The sequence below is a fragment of the Myotis yumanensis genome, unplaced genomic scaffold, assembly GCF_028538775.1.
Source record: "Myotis yumanensis isolate MYYU_CA2020_CCGP unplaced genomic scaffold, mMyoYum1.0.hap1 SCAF_11, whole genome shotgun sequence".
NCBI lineage: Eukaryota > Metazoa > Chordata > Mammalia > Chiroptera > Vespertilionidae > Myotis > Myotis yumanensis.
Genome location: NW_027223762.1, coordinates 68,012,086 through 68,034,901, shown reverse-complemented (window position 1 = coordinate 68,034,901; position 22,816 = coordinate 68,012,086). Strand labels below are relative to the sequence as shown.

The 22,816-nt window shown below is 45.5% G+C and overlaps 1 long non-coding RNA gene across 3 annotated transcripts in view; it reads left to right on the top strand.

Annotated features, from left to right (window-relative positions):
• The window catches only part of LOC139020143 (uncharacterized), a 91,366-nt gene that overhangs the window by 58,643 nt on the left and 9,907 nt on the right, over positions 1-22,816 (top strand). The gene's annotated exons all lie outside the window — the stretch shown is intronic.

Sequence of the window (22,816 nt, the reverse complement as noted above, 5' to 3'; positions counted from 1 at the left end):
AGGTTGAGAACCACTGATAGGTTACATTTTATTTACTTATAGATTATAGATTATATCTATAATCCAGTGACATTGATTTTGTATATGATGTGAGGTTGGGATCAAGTTTTTTCCCCCCCAAGATACCTACTTACCTTATACCATTAATGGAAAAGATTTCCTTTCCCCAGTGTTCTGAAGTGAGACTTTTGTCATAAATTAAGTACTCACTTATTTGTAGAATGATCATATGACTTTTCTCCCTTATTCTGTTAGTGTGGTGAATTATTCAATAGGCTTTTGAATGCTAAACCAATCTTTTTTTTTAATACATATTTTTATTGATTTCAGAGAGGAAGGGAGAGGGAGAGAGAGTCAGAAACATCAATAATGAGAAAGAATCATTGATCAGCTGCTTCCTGCATGCCCCCCCCCTGGGGATTGAGCCCACAACCCAGGCATGTGCCCTTGACCGGAATCAAACCTGGGAGCCTTCAGGCCTCAGGCCAAGGCTCTATCTACTGAGCCAAACCACCTAGGGCGTTAACCCAATCTTGAATTTCTGGACTAAACCCAACTTGGGTGTGATGTATTATTTACTGAATGTATTACTGAATGTTTTGATAATATTTACAACACACGTATGAATGAAATTTACCTGTAATTTCCCTTTAGTGTAATGACCCTGTCAGGTGTATTATGAAGGTTTAGCTGGTACATAAAATCGGTAGAGACGTATCCTCTTTATATTCTTTAAAAGCAAAAATATAAATGAGTCTAATGTAAATATGGTAATTAAAAAATATATAGCTTTTCTTAAGTATATTAGTCAGGGTTCTCCAGAGAAACAGAGCCAAGAGGATAGATATAGGTATGAGGAGATTTATTGCAGGAGTTGGTTAGCACAATTACAGAGGCGGGGAGTCCCATGATATGCTGTCTGCAGGCTGGAGAACCAGGGACACTGGTGGTATAACTGAGTGCAAGTCTGAAGGCCTGAGGATAGCGGGCTGGGGGGCGGGGGTGGGGTGATCAGGCTGTGCGGTGGGGAGATAGAATCAGTCCTGGTTGGATTCTGAGGGCCCAAGAACCAGAAGATTTGATGTTCAAGGGCAGGAGAAAATGAATATCCCGCTTAAGCAAAGAGAGAAAATGCACACTTTCTCAGCCTTTCTGATCTGTCCAGGCCTTCTGTGTATGTCATGATGCCCAACACACTGGGGAGGCCATCTGCACTCAGTCCACCAGCTTAACTGCCAGCCTCCTCCAGAGCAACCTCCCAGACACACCAGGAATAATGCTTAACAGCTACCTGGGCATCGCCGAACCCAGTCAAGTTGACAGAAAATTAACCCTCACAGTCAGTATTCACCATATTTCTTTCGTTCCAGGCTTCTGTTTATTTTGACTTAGACTTACAGCAGGAAACTGTTTCTGTGTGAGTTTTGCAGAGGAACGTCAGTACAAGTTGCACTCTATTCTAGGAGTTTTCACATGGCATGCAGCAGTCTGCTCGTGGGCCCAGCTGAGATTTCTGCTGCATCTCAATCCTGGAACCCATGATCAAGGCCCAACTGGGTTTAAGGAGAACCTAGAAGAGGGGGAGCTTTGTGGACATATGACAAGCATTCAGTTGAAACACTTCCTCCCCACTGAGAATCTCCAAAGCCAATTTCATTTCCAACTTTTGACCACTTCATTCACTGTTCCATAGAGGTTCTCCTTCAACACTGTAATCTCATACCTCACCCCATCTCTCCATTCCTACTTCACCTCTCGCCTGGGCTGTGGCATGTGTGGGACACCGAGTCTCCATTTCTTCCTCTTGTCAGCATTCCAAGCACTGAAAATGAAAAATTGCCCATTAGTCCCTGTGGAAAACTAGTGGTTCTGCATTGCTTTACAAGATGCAGCCAAGGCTCATGGATGTGGTGCCCAAGTTCTTGGCCAGCTGTCTTCTGCTTCCCACTCCAGCCTGTTCTCTGCCCCGCTCCAACCTTCAGCTTCATCACCCAGCAGCTCCATCTGCTCGCAGTTCCCGTATCACCTGGGATTGTTGGTGTCCCAGCTTTTGCGTATGCTGCTCTTTCTTCCTGGAACAGACTACCCATGTCTTTCTCCTGGATAATCCATTCTTTAACGATCAGCTCAGCCCAGATCCCTGGGCTGTGGTCTTCTTTCTGCCCGTCTCTGTCTCTGTGATCAGACTGGGAACTCCTTGCAGGGAAAGTATAGGTTGTAGTCATCCAGGAGTGTCCATAACTTGCTGTGTGCTGGTGGACAACAGGTGCTAAAAGACACTTACAAATTCAAACAGAAGGAACAACGTCGACTAGTTGACTAGTTTGAATTTCACTCCATCTCTTTTTGAAAGCTTGAGATGAGATAAAAAGGCCACAATGTCACGCATGACCAGAGCGAGGCAGGAAGACAAAGGCTATGGACAGTCGGCAGGTACAACCTCTTCCTATGTGACTAAACCCAGTTCAGGTGATTAAAAGTCTCTATGGTGGAATCTGCTTTTTGTAGAATAGATGAGTAACAAGGCTTTTCTATAAAGATGGATTCTTCCAGAGAAATACATCTGAACAATTTACTCTAAAATTTAAATGAAAAATAATCATATTTAAAGGGTGAATTGACTAATATCCTTCTTTTCTGTGATTAATAAAAGAGTTTACACAGAAGCTCTGTAAGAAATCGTGTGAGAGATTCAGGAGGATCATTAAAGCCTCTACTAGACATTCACTTTCACATTGTAAAATTGGCTATACTGTCAGAATGATATCACATAAAAATGGAGTTTCTGGGCTCTTACATATGAATGGGTTTTAGTTGCACAGTGGTGCCATTCATTTTATTTGGACCATTTATTGCAAGTACATTCTAAATTTGGCCTTAATTATTTTTCCTTTCACAAAAATATTTTGTGGGATCTTTTTGAGCCCTGGCTACTTCCTTCTTGCCCCTTAAAACAGAATCCAGGAGCATTCTAATTAAAATAATTGCTTAGTTTCTTTTAGCTAGATTCATGCAGTGATTAGCATAATGCATGGATGGGTGCCATGGGTGCTTGAGAAACAAAATGAAAAGTGGTTGTGTAGCTGTACATGCAAAAGGTTCCGTGGTGCCAGGCACATTGTCTCCTTTGAGTCGGCGATTCAGGGAGGCCTTCAGTGGAGCGGGCCCTCAGGCCCCACTAGAAGACTGTTGAGTGAAATAAGTGTCCTATTCTCTTATTAGGTTTGCAGAAAACTTGGTGCGATTGGAAGAGAGCCCTGCTAGCTGGGTATGGCACAAAGGCCTGGGGTCCGGCTCAATCTCTGCCCTGCTTTGTCTTTCAGAAGAATTGCAGTCGAGGGGAATTGCTCCAGGTTCCCTCTGCAGGGGGGTCTTAATCAGAGGCCGGGGGAGGAAGAGGGATAACCATGCCTGGGTAGATGTGTTAATGAAGAGTTGCTGAGACCCTGCCTCTAAAAGGAAGTGTTAATGTTTTTGACTTCAAGACTTTTCTCAGAGTTATTGCAGCCCAAGGGTTTGGCAAACAAAGGCCCATAGGCTAAATCTAACCTGCTGCCAGCTTTTGTAAATAAAGATTTATTGGAACGCAGCTGCCCCATTTGTTTGTGTATTGTCTACTTGGGCGTTTGTGCAGCAGTGACAGAGACCCCGTGGCCTGCAGAGCCTATAAGGTTTCATCTCTGGCGCTCTACAGAAAATGCTTGCTGACTCCCAATGTGGTTCACCAGTTCAGAGTGTACTAAGTGCCCTGTCCATGCTGGGCATCTATTTGCAGGATTTTTACCGTGGCCCTCCTTTGATGAGGACCTTGGTAATGTGCAGTGCGATGGGTGTCCAGTGCAGGTGTACAGATAGCAGGAAGTGAGAAGGGTTGGAGGTAAGTAAGAAGGATTCGAGGCAAGAAGTCATGGTTTGAGAAAGGTTCTGCCGTTATGGTCTCAGTGGCAAGTAATTGATCAAGGCTGGGCTCTGGCTTTGTCTGTTTCCTGGAGGAGAAGGTGTGGACATGGCTGGAACTTCTCACCTTATTAACTATTAACTATTCAAGGTCAACATTGTGGACCTCTGCTTCCAGACTAAAAGATGGGCACCCTTTGCCACTAGTTGGTGGTTGGGAAGGTCAAGTGAGAGAATATAAGCCCAAGTATTTTTTAAACCATAAGTTGCTACATTCGTAGTATAGAGAATATCTAGAAAACATTAGAATAAGGTCTACTTGGCATGTGAAAAATGAGACTCAGATAGCCTATCCAAGATTAAATAGTAAGTCAACATAAGAGTTGAAAGCTAGGTCTCCTGGTTTTAGTCACTGCTCTTCCAGTATACTACATGCTTCTCTGCATCATGCTTCTTCCCATGGTTTCAGAAACGCTCAGTTCTTTAGTTCATTAATCCATTCATTCACTCACCATTCAACATTATTTAAGAGCCTGCTATGAACTGGAAAAAGAGATAAATTTTCCAGGGAGTCTGATAACTATGTAAAGACAAGTTGGAAGACAGAACAATTTTTTTGTGTGTATTTTTTAAAATTCTATTTTATTGTTTAAAGTATTACCGGTAGTAGTACTATCTGTATTACAGATAGTCTCCTTTTTTCCCCCCATTGACCTTCCCCCAGCCTCCCCCACCCCCCAGCACATGCCCTCACCCCACCCCAGCAGTGTCTTGTGTCCATTGGTTATGCTTATATGCATGCATACAAGTCCTTCTGTTGATCTCTTACATGCCCCCGCCCCCAACAACACTCCCCAGCCTTCCCACTGTAATTTGACAGTCTGTTTGATGCTTCTCTGACTCTGTATCTATTTTTGTTCATCAGGTTATAATGGTCTTTATTATCCATAAGTGAGTGAGATCATATGGTGTTTTTCTTTCACTTCCTGGCTTATTTCACTTAGCATAATGCTCTCCAGTTCCATCCATGCTGCTGCAAATGGTAAGAATTCCTTCTTTTTTACACCAGTGTAGTATTCCATTGTGAATATGTACCATAGTTTTCTAATTCACTCATCTGTTGATGGGCATTTAGGTTGTTTCCAATCTTGGCTATTGTAAATTGTGTTGCTATGAACATAGGGGTGCATATATCCTTTCTGATAGGTGTTTCTGTTTTCTTGGGATATATTCCTAGAAGTAGTATTACTGGGTCAAATGGCAGTTCCATTTTTAAATTTTTGAGGAAACGCCACACTGTTTTCCACAATGGCTGCACCAGTCTGCATTCCCACCAGCAGTGAAGGAGGGATCTTTTTTCTCCACATCGTCTCCAGCACATAAGATACATCCTTTTGCATGTATCTGACCAAATTTGTCGATTTGTTGATGATAGCCATTCTGACAGGTGTGAGGTGGTACCTCATTGTTGTTTTGATTTGCATCTCTTGGATGATTAGTGACTTTGAGCATGTTTTCATGTGTCTCTTGGCTTTCTGAGTGTCCTCTTTTGAAAAGATTCTATTTAGGTCCTTTGCCCATTTTTTGATTGGATTATTTTCCTTTTGTGGAGTTGTATGAGTTCCCTGGAGATTAAACCCTTATCGGAGATAACATTGACAAATATGTTCTCCCATGCAGTGGGCTTTCTTGTTGTTTTGTTGATGGTTCCTTTTGTTATGCAGAAGCTTTTTATTTTGATGTAATCCCATTTGTTTATTTTCTCCTTAGTCTCTCTTGTCCTAGGATCTGTGTCTGTAAAGATATTGCTACAACATATGTCTGCAATTTTGCTGCCTATGGAGTCTTGCAGAATTTTTATGGTTTCCCATCTTACATTCAAGTCCTTTAGCCATTTTGAGTTTGTTTTTGTGTATGGTGTAAGTTGGTGATATAGTTTCATTTTTTTGCATGTATCTGACCAAATTTCCCAGCACCATTTATTAAAGAGGCTGTTTTGGCTCCATATTATGTTCTTGCATCCTTTGTCAAATATTAATTGAGTATAATGGCTTGGGTCAATTTCTGGGTCCTCTATTCTGTTCCATTATTCTCTGTCTGTTCTTGTGCCAGTACCAGGCAGTTTTGAGAACCGTGGCTTGGTAATATAGTTTGATGTCTGGTATTGTGATCCCCCCAACTTTGTTCTTCTTTCTCAGGATAGCTGTGGCTATTCAGGGTCTTTTTTTATTCCAGATGAATTTTTGGAGAGTTTGTTCTAGATCTTTGAAATATGCCATTGGTATTTTAATAAGTATTGCATTGAATCTATAGATTGCGTTAGGTAGTATGGACATTTTAATGATGTTGATTCCACCAATCCATGAACATGGTATGCTCTTCCATTTTTTTATGTCTTCCTCTATCTCTTTTTTTTAATGTCCTGTAATTTTTCGAGTACAGGTCTTTTACACCCTTGGTTCAGTTTATTCCTAGGTATCTTAATTTTTTTGTTGCAATGGTAAATGGGATTTTTTTTTCATTTCTTTTTCTGTGAGTTCATTATTGGTGTATAAAAATGCCATAGATTTCTGGGTGTTAATTTTGTATCCTGTTACATTGCCATATTCATTTATTAGGTCTAGTAGTTTTTTGATGGAGTCTTTGGGGTTTTCTATGTATAATATCATGTCATCTGCAAATAAGGACAGTTTTACTTCTTCTTTTCCAATTTGGGTGCCTTTTATTTTTTTCTTCCATCTGATCACTATGGCTAGTACTTCTAGTACTATGTCAAACAGGAGTGGTGAAAGTGGGCATCCTTGTCTTGTTCCTGTTCTTAGGGGAAATGGATTTAGTTTTTGCCAATTGAGTATGATTTTGGCTGTAGGTTTGTCATATAGGGCTTTTATTATGTTGAGGTATTCCCACTTTATTATCCCTCTATTCCCACTTTGCTGAGAGTTTTTATCAAGAAAGGGTGTTGTATTTTGTCAAATGCTTTTTCTTCATCGATTGATAGGATTATGTGATTTTTGTCTCTCAGTTTGTTTATGTGATGTATCACATTTATTGATTTGTGGATATTGAACCACCCTTGCATCCCTGGAATAAATCCCACTTGGTCATGGTGTAGGATCTTTCTAATGTATTGCTGAATCCAATTTGCTAGTATTTTGTTGAGGATTTTAGCATCTATGTTCATCAAGGATATTGGCCTGTAGTTCTCTTTTTTTTGTGTGTGTGGTGTCTTTATCTGGTTTTGGGATTAGGGTAATGCTGGCTTCATAAAAAGAGCTTGGAAGTATGCCTTCCTCTAGAATTTTTTGGAATAGTCTGAGGAGGATAGGTTTTAGTTCTTCTTTGAATGCTTGGTAAAACCCCCCTGTAAAGCCATCCAAACCAGGGCTTTTATTTGCTGGAAGATTTTTGATCACTGTTTCAATTTCTTCGGTAGTTATCAACCTATTCAGGTTTTTTGACTCTTCTTGGTTGAGTTTTAGGAGCTTGTATTTTTCTAAGAATATGTCCATTTCATCTAGGTTGTCCATTTTGTTGAAATAGAGTTGTTCATAGTATTTTTTAATAATCGTTTGTATTTCTGTGGGATCGGTTGTTATTTTACCTCGTTCATTTCTGATTTTGTTTATTTGGGTCCTTTTTCTTTGCTTCTTGGTGAGCCTGGACAGAGGTTCATCAATCTTGTTTATCCTTTCAAAGAACCAGCTCTTGGTTTTGTTGATCTTTTGTATTGTTTTTTGGTCTCTATGTCATTTATCTCCACTCTGATCTTTATTATTTTCTTCCTTCTGCTTACGCTGGGCTTTTCTTGTTGCTCTCTTTCTAACTTTTTGAGTTGTAGGGCTAGACAATTTATTACCATTGTTTCTCATTTTTTTGAGGCAGGCCTGTAGAGCTATGAACTTCCCTCTCAAGACTGCTTTCACTGTGTCCCATAGATTTTGGATTGTTGTGTTTTCATTGTCGTTTGTTGCCATGATGCTTTTTATTTCTTCTTTGATTTCTCTGGTAACCCAGTCATTGTTTAATAGTATGCTACTTAGCCTCCAGGTGTTTGATTTTTTTATTGTTTTTATTGTAGTTGATTTCTAGTTTTATGCCATTGTGGTCTGAGATGGTACTTGATATGATTTATATCTTCTTGAATTTGAAGAGACTTTGCCTGTGACTAAATATATGGTCTATCTTTGAAAATGACCCATGTGCACTTGAGAAGAATGTATATTCTGTGTCTTTGGGGTGAAATGTTCTGAAGATGTCAATTAATTCCATCTGATCTAGTGAGTCATTTAGAATTGATGCTTCTTTGCTGATTTTTTGTTTAGAGGATTTGTCCAATGGTGATAGTGGAGTATTAAAGTCCCCTACTATGACTGTATTGCTATCAATCTCTCTCTTGATATCCTCCAAAAGTTTTTTTATGTATTTGGGTGCTCCTGTATTGGGTGCATATATGTTTACCAGAGTTATATTTTCTTGTTGGATTGCTCCCTTTAGTATAATGAAGTGGCCTTCCTTATCTCTTGTTATGTCCTTCACTTTGAGATCCAATTTGTCCAATATAAGTATTGCTACCCCAGCTTTTCTTTTCATTTCCATTCACCTGAAAAATCTTTTTCCATCCCTTCACCATCAGTCTGTGTGAGTCCTTTTTTCTGAGGTGGGTTTCCTGTAGACAGCAGATATATGGGTCATGTTTTCTTATCCACTCAGCTACCCTATGTCTTTTGATTGGGGCATTTAATCCATTTACATTTAAAGTTATTTTTGATAGGTACTTGTTTGTCACCATTTTTATTCTTTACTCCTGTGTTCCTTCTTCGTTTCACATTTCTTCTTTTTACAGCAGATCCTTTAGCATTTCTTGCATTGCTGGTTTGGTGGTAATAAACTCCCTTAGTCCTTTTTTGTCTGTAAAGCTCCTGATTTCACCCTCAATTTTGATTGATAGCCTTTCTTTGTATAGTATACTTGGATTCAGACCCTTCCTTTGCATGACTTTGTAAATTTCATCCCATTCCCTTCTTGCCTGATGTGTTTCTGTTGAGAAATCAGTCACTAGTCTGATGGGGGATCCTTTGTAGGTAACTTTCTGTCTCTCTCTGGCCGCTTTTAAGATTCTTATTTTGTCATTGGTGTTTGCCAATTTAACTATAATGTGCCTTGGCATCGGTCTTTTGGGGTTCATTTTGTTTGGGACTCTGTGAGCTTCTTGGATTTGTTTGAGTTTTTTCTGCCCTATATCAGGGAAGTTTTCTGTCATTATTTCTTTAAACAGGTTTTCTATCCCTTGCTGGGTTTCCTCTCCTTCTGGCACCCCTATTATGCAGATGTTGTTTCATTTTGCATTGTCCCAAAGTTCCCTTAGGCTCTCCTCCTGTTTTTTAAGTTTTTTAAAAAAATATTTTTATTGATTTTTTTTTTTTTTTTTACAGAGTGGAAGGGAAAGGGATAAAGAGTTAGACACATCAATGAGAGAGAAACATCTATCAGCTGCCTCCTGCACACCCCCCACCGGGGATATGCCCACAACCAAGGTACATGCCCTTGACCGAAATTGAACCTGGGACCCTTCAGTCTGCATGCCGATGCTCCAACCACTGAGCCAAACTGGTCAGGGCTAAGTTTTTTTTTCTAGATGCTGCTCTGCTTGGGTATTTTTTCCTACCATGTCTTCTAGCTCACTGATGTGGCCCTCTGCTTCTTCTAGTCTACTGTTGATGCTTTCTACTTAGTTCTTTATAGCAGTGATGTCATTTTTCATTTCTTCTTGGTTCTTCTTAATTTCCTCTTGGTTCTCACACATATTGTTGAATTTGTCTTCCATTCTTTTCAGCCAGCTTATGACCATTTCTCTGAATTCTTTCTCTGACATATTGCTTGCCTCCTTTTCATTTACTTCCTTTTCTGGTGATTCCTCTTTTTCTTTCATTTGTGGGCTGTTTCTTTGTTTCCCCATGATCTCTCTTCTCTGGGTGTCTGGTTATGTAGCCCTCTCTCTTCTGTGTTGATTTAAAGGCATAAAATACAACACAACAAGGCACAACACACAAGGCACTGAACACAAATGTATTCACGATACTAATAACCCCAAATAAAGGTGACCACCTGAGAAAAGAGAATTAGGGGATAAGAAAAGAAAAAAAAAAAGGTGCAAAAATGATATTGAGAAAAGGAAAAAAAGTAAGTGAGAGAAGAAAGAGAATAAAAAATAAGGGGGGAAACTATTTATATGGGGAGAAAACTCTAGTAGAACAACAACTAACCCCTAAAAATGCAAACAACAAACACCCAGAGATGAATGCAAACTACAAACAACAACTAATAACAAGTGAGGAGAGGAAAAACAGAAGCAAAAAATAAAGACAAAAACAAAACAAAAAATGGAAACAATCTCACAAACAAGCAAAAAAAAAAAAACCCCAACAACAATCTAATCAACAATCAAGCAAACAAGAACAACAGGACAGAGAGAAAGCAAGGCAAAAATAAAACAAAATAAAACAAAAAAACCTAGTACAAAAAACAAAACCAAAACAAAAAAAATAATAACAACTACAGAAAAAACAAAAAAAGGGAAGAGAGAAAAAAAATTTGATAGTGAAGAAGGTGAAGAGAGGTGTGTATGGACTTGGAGCAGGAGATCAGAAATTAGATTTATATAAGTAGGATGAACTTTTAACAGGTGGTAAAAAGAAGGAATGGGGAAAATCTAATGCAAGAATAGAGTAAGAGAACAGGACAAAAAAGGGGGAAAAGTGAGGGATGGAGTGTTGGCATAAAGGTAAATTTGAGATAGAGTAAAATGATGCTAAAGGAAAAATAAAAATAGAATGTAGAACATTAACCCCAAAATAAAATAAAGAGAAAATAAAATGACACTTAAAAAAAGTTACAATAGTAATAGTAATAATACTAATTAAAAATAAAAATATAATAATTAAAAAGGTAAAATCAAGTGAGGAAAAAAAAGAAAAAAATAGTTTTTTAAGTAAAAGGTGAAAAAATAAAAATGTGCTTCAGTGAAGGTCATTCACTTCTTCTACTCTTCTGTTGCACATGCCCTTTTCCTGTCAGGTATTCAGGACAGTATTGAAGTTCCCTATGATACACTGCTCCTCCGTGTTGTGAACCACAGTCCTGATTTTAAAGCAGGCAGTATTTCTTTGTTTCCCAGACTGCTTTTATTTGTGTTTACAGAAGAGTCAATTTGTGATTCAGCCCCTGGGTGGCAGTGTTTCTGGATTGACCTCCGGGGCTATAAATCCTCTCCAGCCAGTATTTAGGTTTTGTTTTCCCTATTGCACTTAATACTGGTTTGGGGGAATCGACTGCCCCAGAACTGGTTCCCTGATCGTTAATTTCTACTCTGATCCCAGGTTCCACAAAAACAATTTTCCCCTGTAGTCTCTGTGAGTGTCCCTAATTGGGTGATCCTATGTATTGGGTTTAGTAATCAAAAGCAAGGATTTAAAGAGAAAAAAAGAGCTAGAGTAAGTACGTGAGCTCGCAACTTTTACTGTCCAGCTCTGCACGCAATTCTCCAAAAGTCTCTTCCGCACGTCCTCTCTCCCCTGGCACTAAGCAGCTGGCACACTGGTAAAATCCAAGGCTGCCTTTTTGTGCCCAGTCCAGCTATGGGCTGACTTTTAGAGTTCCCTTCTGCCAGCAGCCCCGCGGATCCCCTTCTACACTCGCGGATCATGCTGGCCCCAACGGCCGTGGACTTTGTGGGGCGCAGACTTCCCCCATGCACGATCCTCTCTCCAACCTGGATTGCAGACCTCACCTTTCCCTAGGCAAAATCTGACCTTTCCGTGAGGAGGAGCAGGGCTCATCCGAGTCCACGTATTCACGCTGCTTGAGATCGGTATTCCTGGTTCGTAGCTGGTCCCTGGGTGTCATGGTTGCAGGGTTCCTGCATGTATACGCTTCTGATAACAGCCACACTCCCCTTCAAGATGGCGCGGTCTCCGTGGCAGTGGAGGCTGCCTGGTTAGGGGAGCCCGATCTGGCAGTCTCCAACAGTCCCCTGGAGTATAGCTATTGCTCACCCACAAATTTACACTCTCCATACGTCCACACCCTCTCCTTTCGTTCTCTCACTCACACACTATCTTGCAGTCTGCCTTCCCGTCAGCAGCCATCCTCTTCTCCTCTTAGAACAATTTTGTTCTCAAACCCCTCTGGCTGGAATCCTCCAGAAATATATAGATTTTCCTTTTGATTTCTCCCATGCTGCTCAAGGAGTTGGCCATTATTTATGAAATGAAACAGGAGAGAGTAGGTGGGATGGGAAGGGGAGAGCAATCCTGCCACTCAACAAAATGTTGCTTGACATGCTGTTTTAGGTAGCGTGTTGTGTGTGAGTGTGTGTATGTGTGTGTGTGTGTGTGTGTGTGTGTGCATGCACCCATCTGTATGTGTACATACCATGAAAGGGAAAAGAAGGAGAGACACTGAAATGTTGATAGCAGATTGTACCAACAATTAATCAAGGTTTGGGAAATTTGAAAGTTACGATTTTTGTGCATAGAGTCCAAGGGAATTCTTTCAGAAAAAAATTTCAGATAGGAATTATCCAATTAAATGACAAATCTTAAAGAAGCCAGATGTGAACTTGCTTCACCATACTGTTAATTACAATCTCCATTCAGGATGTATTTGTTCAGTGAGTTTTCTTGAATACTGAATTTGCCTTCTCATGGTAGGAGAGCTGAAACTCTTAAGTTTTTCACTGTTTTTGGTATTTCCCTTTTAACAGTGAAGTTTGCCAATATTTTCTTATATTCAATGTCAGTGGCTACTGGTTCTCTTCAGGTTTATCTGGGAATCTAAAAGTCATATGATTTTCTGAAACAAGGGTGCCAATCAAGTTGCCCCATAAAAAAACAACCTTCCAGACTCTTCAATTTTACAATTGTCACCTGCAAAGACCTCTGAGAGGCTACAGTAGAAAATCTTGCTTTATTCTCCTCTTTCCCCCATGTAAGTTGGCTACAGTCATCTGGGTGGCGTCATCTGGATCTGCAATTTATCCACAAAGCTGTGCTACTTCTCAGATATGCCAGGACCGGGACGCTGCTGTTTTAAGAAATGTAATTTTCTCAGCTCACAGGAAGTATATTCATGGCAGGACTTAGTGTGTTACAGGAACTTTTCATCTGTAAGAAATTTGTAAGCATTAACTCATTTATTTAACTTTCCTCTAATAGAGTGAATATTCTTCCATTGACTGTGGGAAAACCCTTCTTTTACTAATTCCAATCTTTAGCAGGTATTCTACTGGAAAAGTGTCACCATGCTGCAAATGTTTTGTAGAAGGGAAAGACAATTTTCAACATGGTGTAAAATTTTGCTGAAATAGTGAAATAGATGACCTCCGCTGCCTCAGTGTATATTTTTAAGTGATTCAGCAATGCTCTGAAAATGTAGGAACTGCTATTGTAACACCACTACTATCTACCATCACTGTGTGCAGTGTTCTTAATAGTTTACATGTATTACTTGGGGTTTTCCAGAAAGGAGAGCTTGAGGGAAACCTCATGGCTGTCTCTTCAGGGAAAGTTCACGCCAAGAGTGGGGGAGTTGGAGGAAGGGGAGTGAGGCAGAAGTAACAGGAGCAAGACAAGGCTGTGTGACGGTGTGGTCCCAACTTGGCAGGAGGTGGAACAGCTCGCCCAATCCTCTGGACTGACTGTGGGCCTGCGAAGAAACGTCTGCATCCTAGTTCCTCGAACCTGTGACCATTCCCTTATATGCCAGTCTTTGCTGATGTGATTAGGGTTTTGAGATGCAGTGATTAGCTTGGATTATCTGTGTAGGTCTTAAACCCTATTTCAGAGAGGAAGGGAGAGGGAGAGAGAGAGAGAGAAACATCAATGATGAGAGAGGATCATTGATCAGCTGCCTCATGAACATCTCATACTGGGGATCAAGCCCACAACCCAGGCATGTGCCCTGACCTGGAATGTAACTGTGACCTCCTGATTCATAGGTTGATGCTCAATTGTTGAGACACACTGGCCGGGCATAAGTGTCTTTATAAAGAGAAAGAGGCAGCTTTGATCACAGAGGCAGTGGTAAGAGAGGTGTAGTCACAAGCCCAGGAAGGTCAGCTGTTACCAGGAGCTGCAGGAGCCGAGGACTGGCCCCCAGAGCTCTGGGGGAGCACACCTCCCCCCCACTCCACCGCCACCTTGCTGAGGACCTGCAGTACTGATTGCAAACTCTGGTCTCCAGAGCTGTGGATAACGCATTTCTGTGCTTAAGCCCCCACATTTGTGGTGATTCGTTACACAAGCAACCCACACAGACACCATCCTCTCAGCATGAACTATTAGGTCTCAGGATAGACTGGTTGGGGAGGGAGAGGAAGTGGGGAAAAGAATTTATGTGCCAGTTCTAACCTGTGATTAGCCTACGGATTTCCTGATGGGGCATGGGCACCCTTCCCTTCCCCTCTAACCGCCACTGCGTGTGGCTGGCCCTGAGTGTGGCTGGCCACGGAACAGGCTGCATTGGCTGTGCCCTATGAAGTCTGTTGTGTAGACACGGGGGTGAAACAAGGAGGGGACAGTCCAGAGCAGTGTGACCAAGCCCCCCTGAGAGGTGGCATGTGAGGGGGTCTGAAACCATGGTCCCCTTGGCCCACCCCGTCTGGGACACTGAGCTTCGGGCTCAGCGTGGCTCAGGGTGTACGTCTCTCTCAGAGGCAGGAGCTGGCATGTCTGCCATCACGGGGCCCATGCTTCCTGCACATGAAATAAGGCTCATTCTTACACATGAACGCTCTCTCCAAATACCCGAAGACAGCTTTTATCCTTTCTTCCCATCAGGCCAGGCGCTCCCCATTTCCTCAACTCTGGCCTTGCGAGGCGTTTGTCCTTGTGGCTGGTGTGTCCCACCCGCTTGTGGGGACACAAAGCTGCACCGATCCCCAGGCCTGGTCTGCTCAAGCCCACGGCAGCCTTGCCTCCTTGGCTGTTATATCATCATGTAGCCAGAGGGTATTTGAATTTAATGTAAAGTTTGGCAAGTGCACCATTTTCAGTTGTACTGCACACAGTGTTGATGGAAGTGCCCTGTCCTTACCCTGGGCACAGGGGAGTGTGTGTTAATACCCAAGGTGTCCTAAGAGCCCCCAAATAATTCACCGGGTTGCAACTGGTGCTACCACATGGCAGAAATCAGAACGCCAACCCACATCACGGCACACAGATTTCCAATTTTATTCATAATCAAGGTCAACGGGTGAATCCTACAGGGTAGTACCCATCAGCCATGCCAACTGAGATAGGCTTTTAGCCGTCCTGCCCTACCTCTGCCCTCCTTCCACAAAATGGCCCATCAACTTGCCAATCCACAACCAAACCCAGTTCTTCGGCTGGAGACCTCCCAGCAGACCGCCCCCGCCCCGCTATCTCTCGGCAGCATGGATTTGGGTCTGTCTCTGGTCCAATCCAAGCCTCTGGGAACTTCTGCAAGAAGAAGGGCCATTGCTGTGGACTAAATGGGCCAGTCTGCTCGGCACCGTGCATCCTTGTGTCTCCTCTTCACAGCAGCTCTGCAAGGGACATAGGAGTGTACAGATAAAGAGCTGTCTTACAGGAAAGAAATTAAGGGTCGGTTTGAAGTCACTTTCCAAGGTCGCTATGTAGCAGACCCCAGGTTCTGATTCTGGCAGCTGACTTCCTGCTCCACCTGGTGGCAGACTGCTTTTGAAGCGTAAGAGAGGGATGGGACCAGGGCCGGGGACCTCTACAGAAGGACCCATCGAGCCTTCGGGCCCCAAGGAGCTGGTAGCACCCAGTCTACAGGCAGTGGCTCAGCTCTGTAGGTTCTCTCTGGGTGACGGGGTCTCCTCGTATCACACAGGCAGGCCCAGCCTCCACAGTTCACACACATGGGCATGTTTTTTTAAAAAAATATATTTTATTATTGATTTATTACTGAGAGGAATGGAGAGGGATAGAGAGTTAGAAACATCAATGAGAGAGAAACATCGATCAGCTGCCTCCTGCACACTCCCTACTGGGTATGTGTCCGCAACCAAGGTACATGCCCTTGACCAGAATCGAACCTGGGACCCTTGAGTCCGCAGGCCAATGCTCTATCCACTGAGCCAAACCTGTTAGGGCATGAGCGTGTTTTTGTTTGCTTGTTTCTTTGACCCATCTGGTCACTGAGTGCCCTCTGGGTGTCCTGGGCCATGTGCAGGCCATGTGTAGGCCATGCAGCCTGTGAGTAGGGGTATGAACGGAAGCCCTCAGTGCCTGCTTTGTTGAATCTGGTTTATGTGGAGGAACTAATAGCATTTGAACTTCTCTGGGCTCTCTTCCCAGACCCTTAGGTTCTTGAATCTGGGTGGTAAGTATTTTATGAAACATTATGCAACATTTACATTTAGTTTCTCTTTTCACCTTTACCTCATTCAAGCACCAGGCCAGTGCCTACTTTGGGAGAAGGAAATGGCAGTGATAAATGAGTCTTCTCCTGGCTGTGGAAGATTTCCTAAGCTGACACCCTCAATCCCCTCTTTATCCCTCTGCTAACCGCAGTGGGGGCTCGAAAGCTACAGCTCACTTTCCAGACTACCCTCCACATTGGAGCAGGCCGATGTCCCCAGCGCTGACTGGGGTCTGCTGTAGCCACTTTCCTTTCCGGTTTCCTCTTGCTCAGATGAGGGGACAACTGCCTTGCTGAGTGGTGGCCTGGCTGGAGAGAGGAAGAGCCTGGGTCTAGGACTGCATGTCTGAGCTGTGCCAGACTTTCTGTTGTGTCCCATGATAAACCCGTGTTTGGTCAAGCCTCCGCTGCTGGGTTTCTGGGGTGGTGGTCCACGTGTAGGCCTTACCCAGGATCTGGCTTTGATTTGCTGTAGCTTTGGATCTTAGGAGGACAGAAGGGCCCTAGGACCCAGCGAAAGAATTGAGAGACCGAGTCTGTGGGGACATCTCACAGTCATGATGGTGAGTGTGGAGGGAGATCTGTCCTGGTTCTCTGGACACCTGGGAAGGCGCCAGGGGTGAGACAAGAGCGTGCCCAGGGCAAACTGATGTCTGGGAACCAGGTGGGGGGACTGAGTAACATCTCAGAGCTTGACGAGTAGACATGTGACATCAAACACAAGTCTTAGAACTAAAGATCCCACAACTTGGTCATGACTTAGGGGAAGGTGAGACCCTAAGACTGAGTTTCTGCCACCCTTGAAGAATGCTTTTAAATAGGCATTATAATGGCTCATAAAAATGTGTATTTTTAGTCTACCTGAGTTGTGGACCAAGATTTATTTGTATTAGGATGGTTAGAACACAGAGAAGCAGTCTTCGAAAGACTTAAGGGCTGAGTTGCATGAGGGAGGCCCTTAGGCGGTCCTGTCCACCCACTCGGGCGGGGCCTGCCCAGGTCAAGGTCACAGGGCTGCGGTTTGGGGGTGGGGGGGTGGGGCGGGGGGTGGAGTGGTGCTGCTGGAGGCCAGTTTCCAGGATCTCAAAGCTGTCCTCTGCGACTGACCCCTCTTCTCACAACCTGTGAAGTGCTTCTCAGTTCCAGGGCTGGTCCCCACCCCCCCTCCCGGGTAGATTTGGGGTGAAGACCTGGGGAGGGTGGGCAGGGAAGGGTGTTGTCCTTCTGTGTTCCTGGGGAGGCTGCTGAATACACTGAGGTGGGGGGAGGAGGGGGGAAGGAGCTGAGCCAACCGGTTTTATGTTGGAGATGATGATAATGACGCCAGATCATTTCCTGCCTTTTGTAAACCCACCGCTTTTCTGACTTTCTACTCAGTTAGATTCAGTCTCTCCAGCAGCAGGTACTGGTCTCAGAGTGGGCTGCCTGCTTTGCTGACCCTCCAGCACCTAATAGCCATGCGACCTTGGGCACGTCGCTTCATGTAGGTCTGCGTTGCCTGTGGGAGGAGCCGAGGTGGAGGGCACAGGCCTCGGCACAGGCTGGGCCAGCACCCATCAGTGATCAGTGATCAGCCATCAGCCGGGCCTGACCTTCCCCACCCCCCCCCCCCCCCTCCGGCACCACGGCCTGGAGACCAGCCCTATTGTTCCCAGGAGCCAGCGGGCAGGTCTCTATAAAGGGGCTATATCACCAGGCACAGATCTGACACCTCCTCCACCAAGAGTAGTGAGCAGCAAGTCCCCTTGACAGCTCTGCCCAGGCCGTGTTGGCCTTACTTCTCGCGTCTTGTTTGAGAGGAGGACGCCTGTGTTTCCTCGAACTCTCATCAGTGACCCCCACGCAGGAACCTCTTCACCCCGGCAGGGCCTTCCCCAAGTGGCTGAATTGTACTGAGGGTTAGACTCCCCATCAGAAAGTCAAGTGGAATAAACCTTTAGAAAGAAAACTCCTAACTGAATCATTTATAGTTACACTTTATTTCCTTGGTTCACTTCTAACAGTGACCTACTGATGATTATCCTTCTCCTCCTCGTGGTCCTCACAGTAGGGGAACCCCCCCCCCCGCCTCCCCCCCCACCTCCCCCCCCCGTCCCCCCCCCCCCCCCCTGCAGGGACGGCTGGTTTCCCTCTATTGCAGAAGACTGTTCCCAGGCGCTCCTTCCCTCATTCATGCGCCCAGACCGCACTTCCAGGGACAGAGACGGACGTACCGGATTAAACTACCTGTTGTTTTAAACCCATTTTCACAGAGACTTTTCCTGAGATAGACATTTAATGGCACAAAACATTACAAATTATATCTGTCAGTAGTTTCCGCTGTTGTATTTGTGTAGCGTGTGTGTGTGTGTGTGTGTGTGTGTGAGTGTGTGTGTGCGCGTGCGCGCTAACCCAGGGATCCCTTGTGAGGATCAATGTGTCTTCAAAAATGTGAAACAATTGCAGCTTCAAAAAACAAGGCAGGGCATGCATTTTACTGAGCAGTTAAGCAAATCGCAGTCACAGTGTGTAAAACACCAAATATACAAATTACATTAAAATGAAAAAGTACAAGAAAACAGTGTTAACCAAAGGCTCTCTCCCTGAGTGACAGACTCTCCAGGTGGTGGGCGGCTCAGCAGGTCTCTCCCAGGGAATTTTTCTAATGTTTTTGCATCAGCAGCGCCTGGGGAACAGGCCTGATGCAGACACCCCAGTCCTCGGCCACCACTGTCGGCAGAACCTCCATTAATCTTTGAGCTCTTTGCCCCCACTTTACCTACAGAATAATGCCTTCCCCAGAATTTCACAAAAATCAATGGTGGAGTTAATTGAAATCTGGATCCCTTAACGTTTTCTCTTTATTAAGTGATTGCTTGGTTTCTGAAAAGTGGGGTTTGACTCAAAGGAAGGCTTTAACGGAGGGTGAGTGGGTTGGTAAGAGAGAAAGTAGAGGTAGGTAATTTCCCAGATAACTGAAAGATGCTGTTGACATTTAGGATTTTATTTCCTTTGAAGTCCTACATTGGGGCTTAAGGCATGAGAGGAATGACCAGGGCATTTCCAAGGCCCAGCCACTGCTCTGTGTCCCGGGAAAGGGCGGGGCATGCCCTTTCCTCCCAGGGCCAGAGAAAGCAAGAGGGAGAGGGGAGCAGGGAGCGGGGGAGGCCTCATTGACCGCTGGGAGGTGGCCGGCGCCTTTATTTTAATGCCTCCCCCCTTTCTGACCATCAAGGCATTCATATCCTAGGACCTCGGGCCTGTCATTGGCTTAGTAGCAGCAGTACTTTTGTATTCAAGCATTTTATAACCTGCACAGTAAACTCGACTTCACTAGATTCTCACAGCAACTTGCTGAGAAAATGGGGCTGGCATTTTCATCTTTACTTTGTAGAAGAAGAAACCGAGGCTTGAGTGGTTTGGAATTTTCCCAGGACATCCCAGCCAGGGATGGTACAGGGTGCTTACAGGTTCTGGCTTTAGGGGAAGAGAGAGTGGGTCGAGGGCCAGGCATTTTCTTGATGGAGCTCCGGATGGCGGGCTGGACCGGCTCACCGCAGCCAGGGGCACCCAGGCGGCATCCCTCAGCACCCTCAGCGGTGCCCACCCACCCCGGGCACTGCAATTCCGAGTGCTGGTCCGACTCTCATCCGGTAGCTTCCCACCCTCTCAGACCACGGACTCCAAAGGCATCTGGTCGCGCTTTGCGAGGGAGGAAACGTAGCGGCTGGCTCCCCAGCCCTGCACTCAGGGGCCTGGTTATCCTCCTCCCGATCTGGCTTCCACGGCTCCAAATGGGATCCGTTTGCTAATTAGTTAATGTCATTACCTGTCATCAAATCCAGACCATGTTGGCTTCTAAAACCTGCCGTGGCCCAGAAACCCACAGCTGACATCTCTCCACTGCTTAGCAGAGTTTCTTTGATGAGCCAGGCCACTCTCCCTTCATTCCTAGACCGCGGTCTGAAAATTAGGAGAAAGATGTATTTCTTGTATTTTTAAAGCCAATTCAAAATTCTTCTGTCTGCTTTCTAAAACCTTTCTTCACTCCCAGCAAAGCATAAATATAAGTTTTCCAGCAAATCTTACACCCATCATACTCTCCTTATTCTGTTGCTATATTTTGTTTTGGGCAGAATGGCCCAAATAGGAACCAGCTTACCCTCGCAGACACCGTTACGGACTGTTCTTACCAGCGATGACATGCTGCTTGTCCCGCTATTTACTTTGTTAAGTGCTGGGCAAGTGGTTCTCTTCCCTCTCCTCTCCGGTCATCCCACAGATGCGCTCTGAGTGACTGGCGAGCAGGTGCTGCGGCCCAGCGGGGACCAGGCCAGCCGACACCCGCTCCTCCGCTGGCTTCTGTTCTAGGGGTGGTGGTCAGCGGGCAGAGCGTGGAGGGTCCGGTGTACAGTGTGTGGCTGCATTTGCCCGGGGCCCGCTCTCCTCTTGCACCTGCTGCGTGCAGCCCGGGGAGGAAGTCAGTGAAGGTGGCATCAATGTCTCCTTTGCCCTTGGGGTCTGGCTGGGTCGGGAGCCAGAAACTGAGGCGCGGGGCAGTGAGCTCAGGGTGCCGATCTGCGGTCCCTCCTGGTGGCCCGAGGGTGACATGGCTGCTTCTCTGTCCGTGGGAATCACCCTTCGCAGTGCCTCTTCCAGCCAGCGTGGGGACCGCTCACCACAGTTAGGTTTCCTTCACCCTGACTACAGTTCTGCAAACAGAGCCCAGGCCCTCATGGCCTCCCCAGTCCCTGCGTGACAGCCATCTGCTTGTCACCGGGACCCAGGCTGGAGGCAATGCATGGAGAAATGCACTTCTCCCAGGCCCGTTATCGCCACACTGTTGTCACCCGCACGGCTTTGGGATAAATGTCAGCAGGCTTCAGGCTGCATTGCTCCCTGTGACTCGGTCACTTCTTGCTACCCCACGCAGTTCACTACCATCGCCCATCAGAGAGCGGGGCACCGCCTCGCAGGCTCTCTGAAGGCAGCAGCTGATCTGTGATGACTAGCTAACCCTCAGCACCCAGTGCAGTGTGTGTGTGCGTGTGTGTGCACATATGTGCATGTGTGCATGTGCATGTGTGCGCATGTACGTGTGTGCGTGTGTGTGTGAGTGACAAAGATCTGCTCCTTCACAGACCAGTTCAGCAAGCTGCCAACAGCCTCAGGAAGGTGCCCTGGCCCCAGTGTGGTCCCCGAGACGCTCCCCACCCAGCCCTGGCTCTGTGCTCAGCCCCCCATGGGGAAGTCCCACTCAGGAATCATCTCGAAGCCTTCTCTGGTTTCATCTGTTTGAAGAAGGGGGGGGGAGGGTCTTAATTTTTTCCTAAAGGTTATAATTTCAATTAAACATTTTTCTTAGTTATGAAAGAAATGCACGTTGACATAGGGAACAGGAAATCCAGAAGTTCAAATATCCACCTAACTCTCCTACCTTAGCCCTGCGGGTGTGGGGACACATCCAGGGAGCTCATCTCGGGGAAGCACGCCTGGGTGTCTCCAGGCCCCTCCGTCCACGGGCTGCCTGTGTGCACCTCGCCCGAGCCCACCTGCCCCTTAGGCCATGCTGAGCCTTCCTCACCGCCTGCAGCCCCGTGGACCTAGCTCCATGCGTCGCAGCTCATGGCATCCTCCTCAGGGTCTGGAGTGCGCCCCACGCTTCTCACTTCCTTCTGGGAGCCTCTCGGGCGCCCTCGGGCAGGAGGCTTGGCTCCTGTGGAGTGTGGCGGCTGACGCCATGGCCCCTAGAGACGGCTGTGTGCGTCAGGCCACGCAGGGCTTCCTGTCCAAAACGCCCTTGAAATGCAGTCCCCAGTCCCCTTGCTGATAGGGGTGACAAGGAAAGGACAGCGTCATAGCCTCATCACCTGACGGCACTTGCAAGGTAGCTCCCCTCAGAGCCAGCACTGAGCTTGTGTGGATGTCAGCCACATGGGGGGATGTGGGGACAAGAGCCACGCGTGGACGGCATTCTTGTGAGTTTTTTTTCTGTAATCGATGAACTGAGCATAATATTCTTCATCTGATAGTGCACTCAGAGGCATTCACTGTAAGTCTGAGTTAAAGCCTCGGTCTCCAGCAGCCCGTCAGAGAAAGAAACAGTCAGGCCGAAAGGTACCCCAGGAAGCAGTGGGAAGAGAGCGGGCGCAGCATGAACGAGCTATTTAGCTTTTCTTGGAAAATGGCGTGATTCTCAGAGGACCGGGAGGCTGAGCATTCCCCAGATTTTTGTCAGGCGCATGTGCCAGCCCACAGAGTGCTGGCACCCCACACAGAGCGTCTGGACTGGGTTCAACCTCAGTCATTCAGGTGTTTGTGGCGTAGAATAAACACCACCCAGAAGGCAGCATCCTGAGTTACCAGAAGTTCCCGTGTGTAATGTCATTTTAGGCAGCGTTTCCAGCTTCCTCCGCACAGGGATAGTAAGTTAGTCATTCCGTTCAATAACAGGGTGTTTTTTTTTTTTCTATTTAAAAAAGAAATTCGAGTCAATCAATGTTTGGGACTAATCTGCCTAATTTATTTTCCA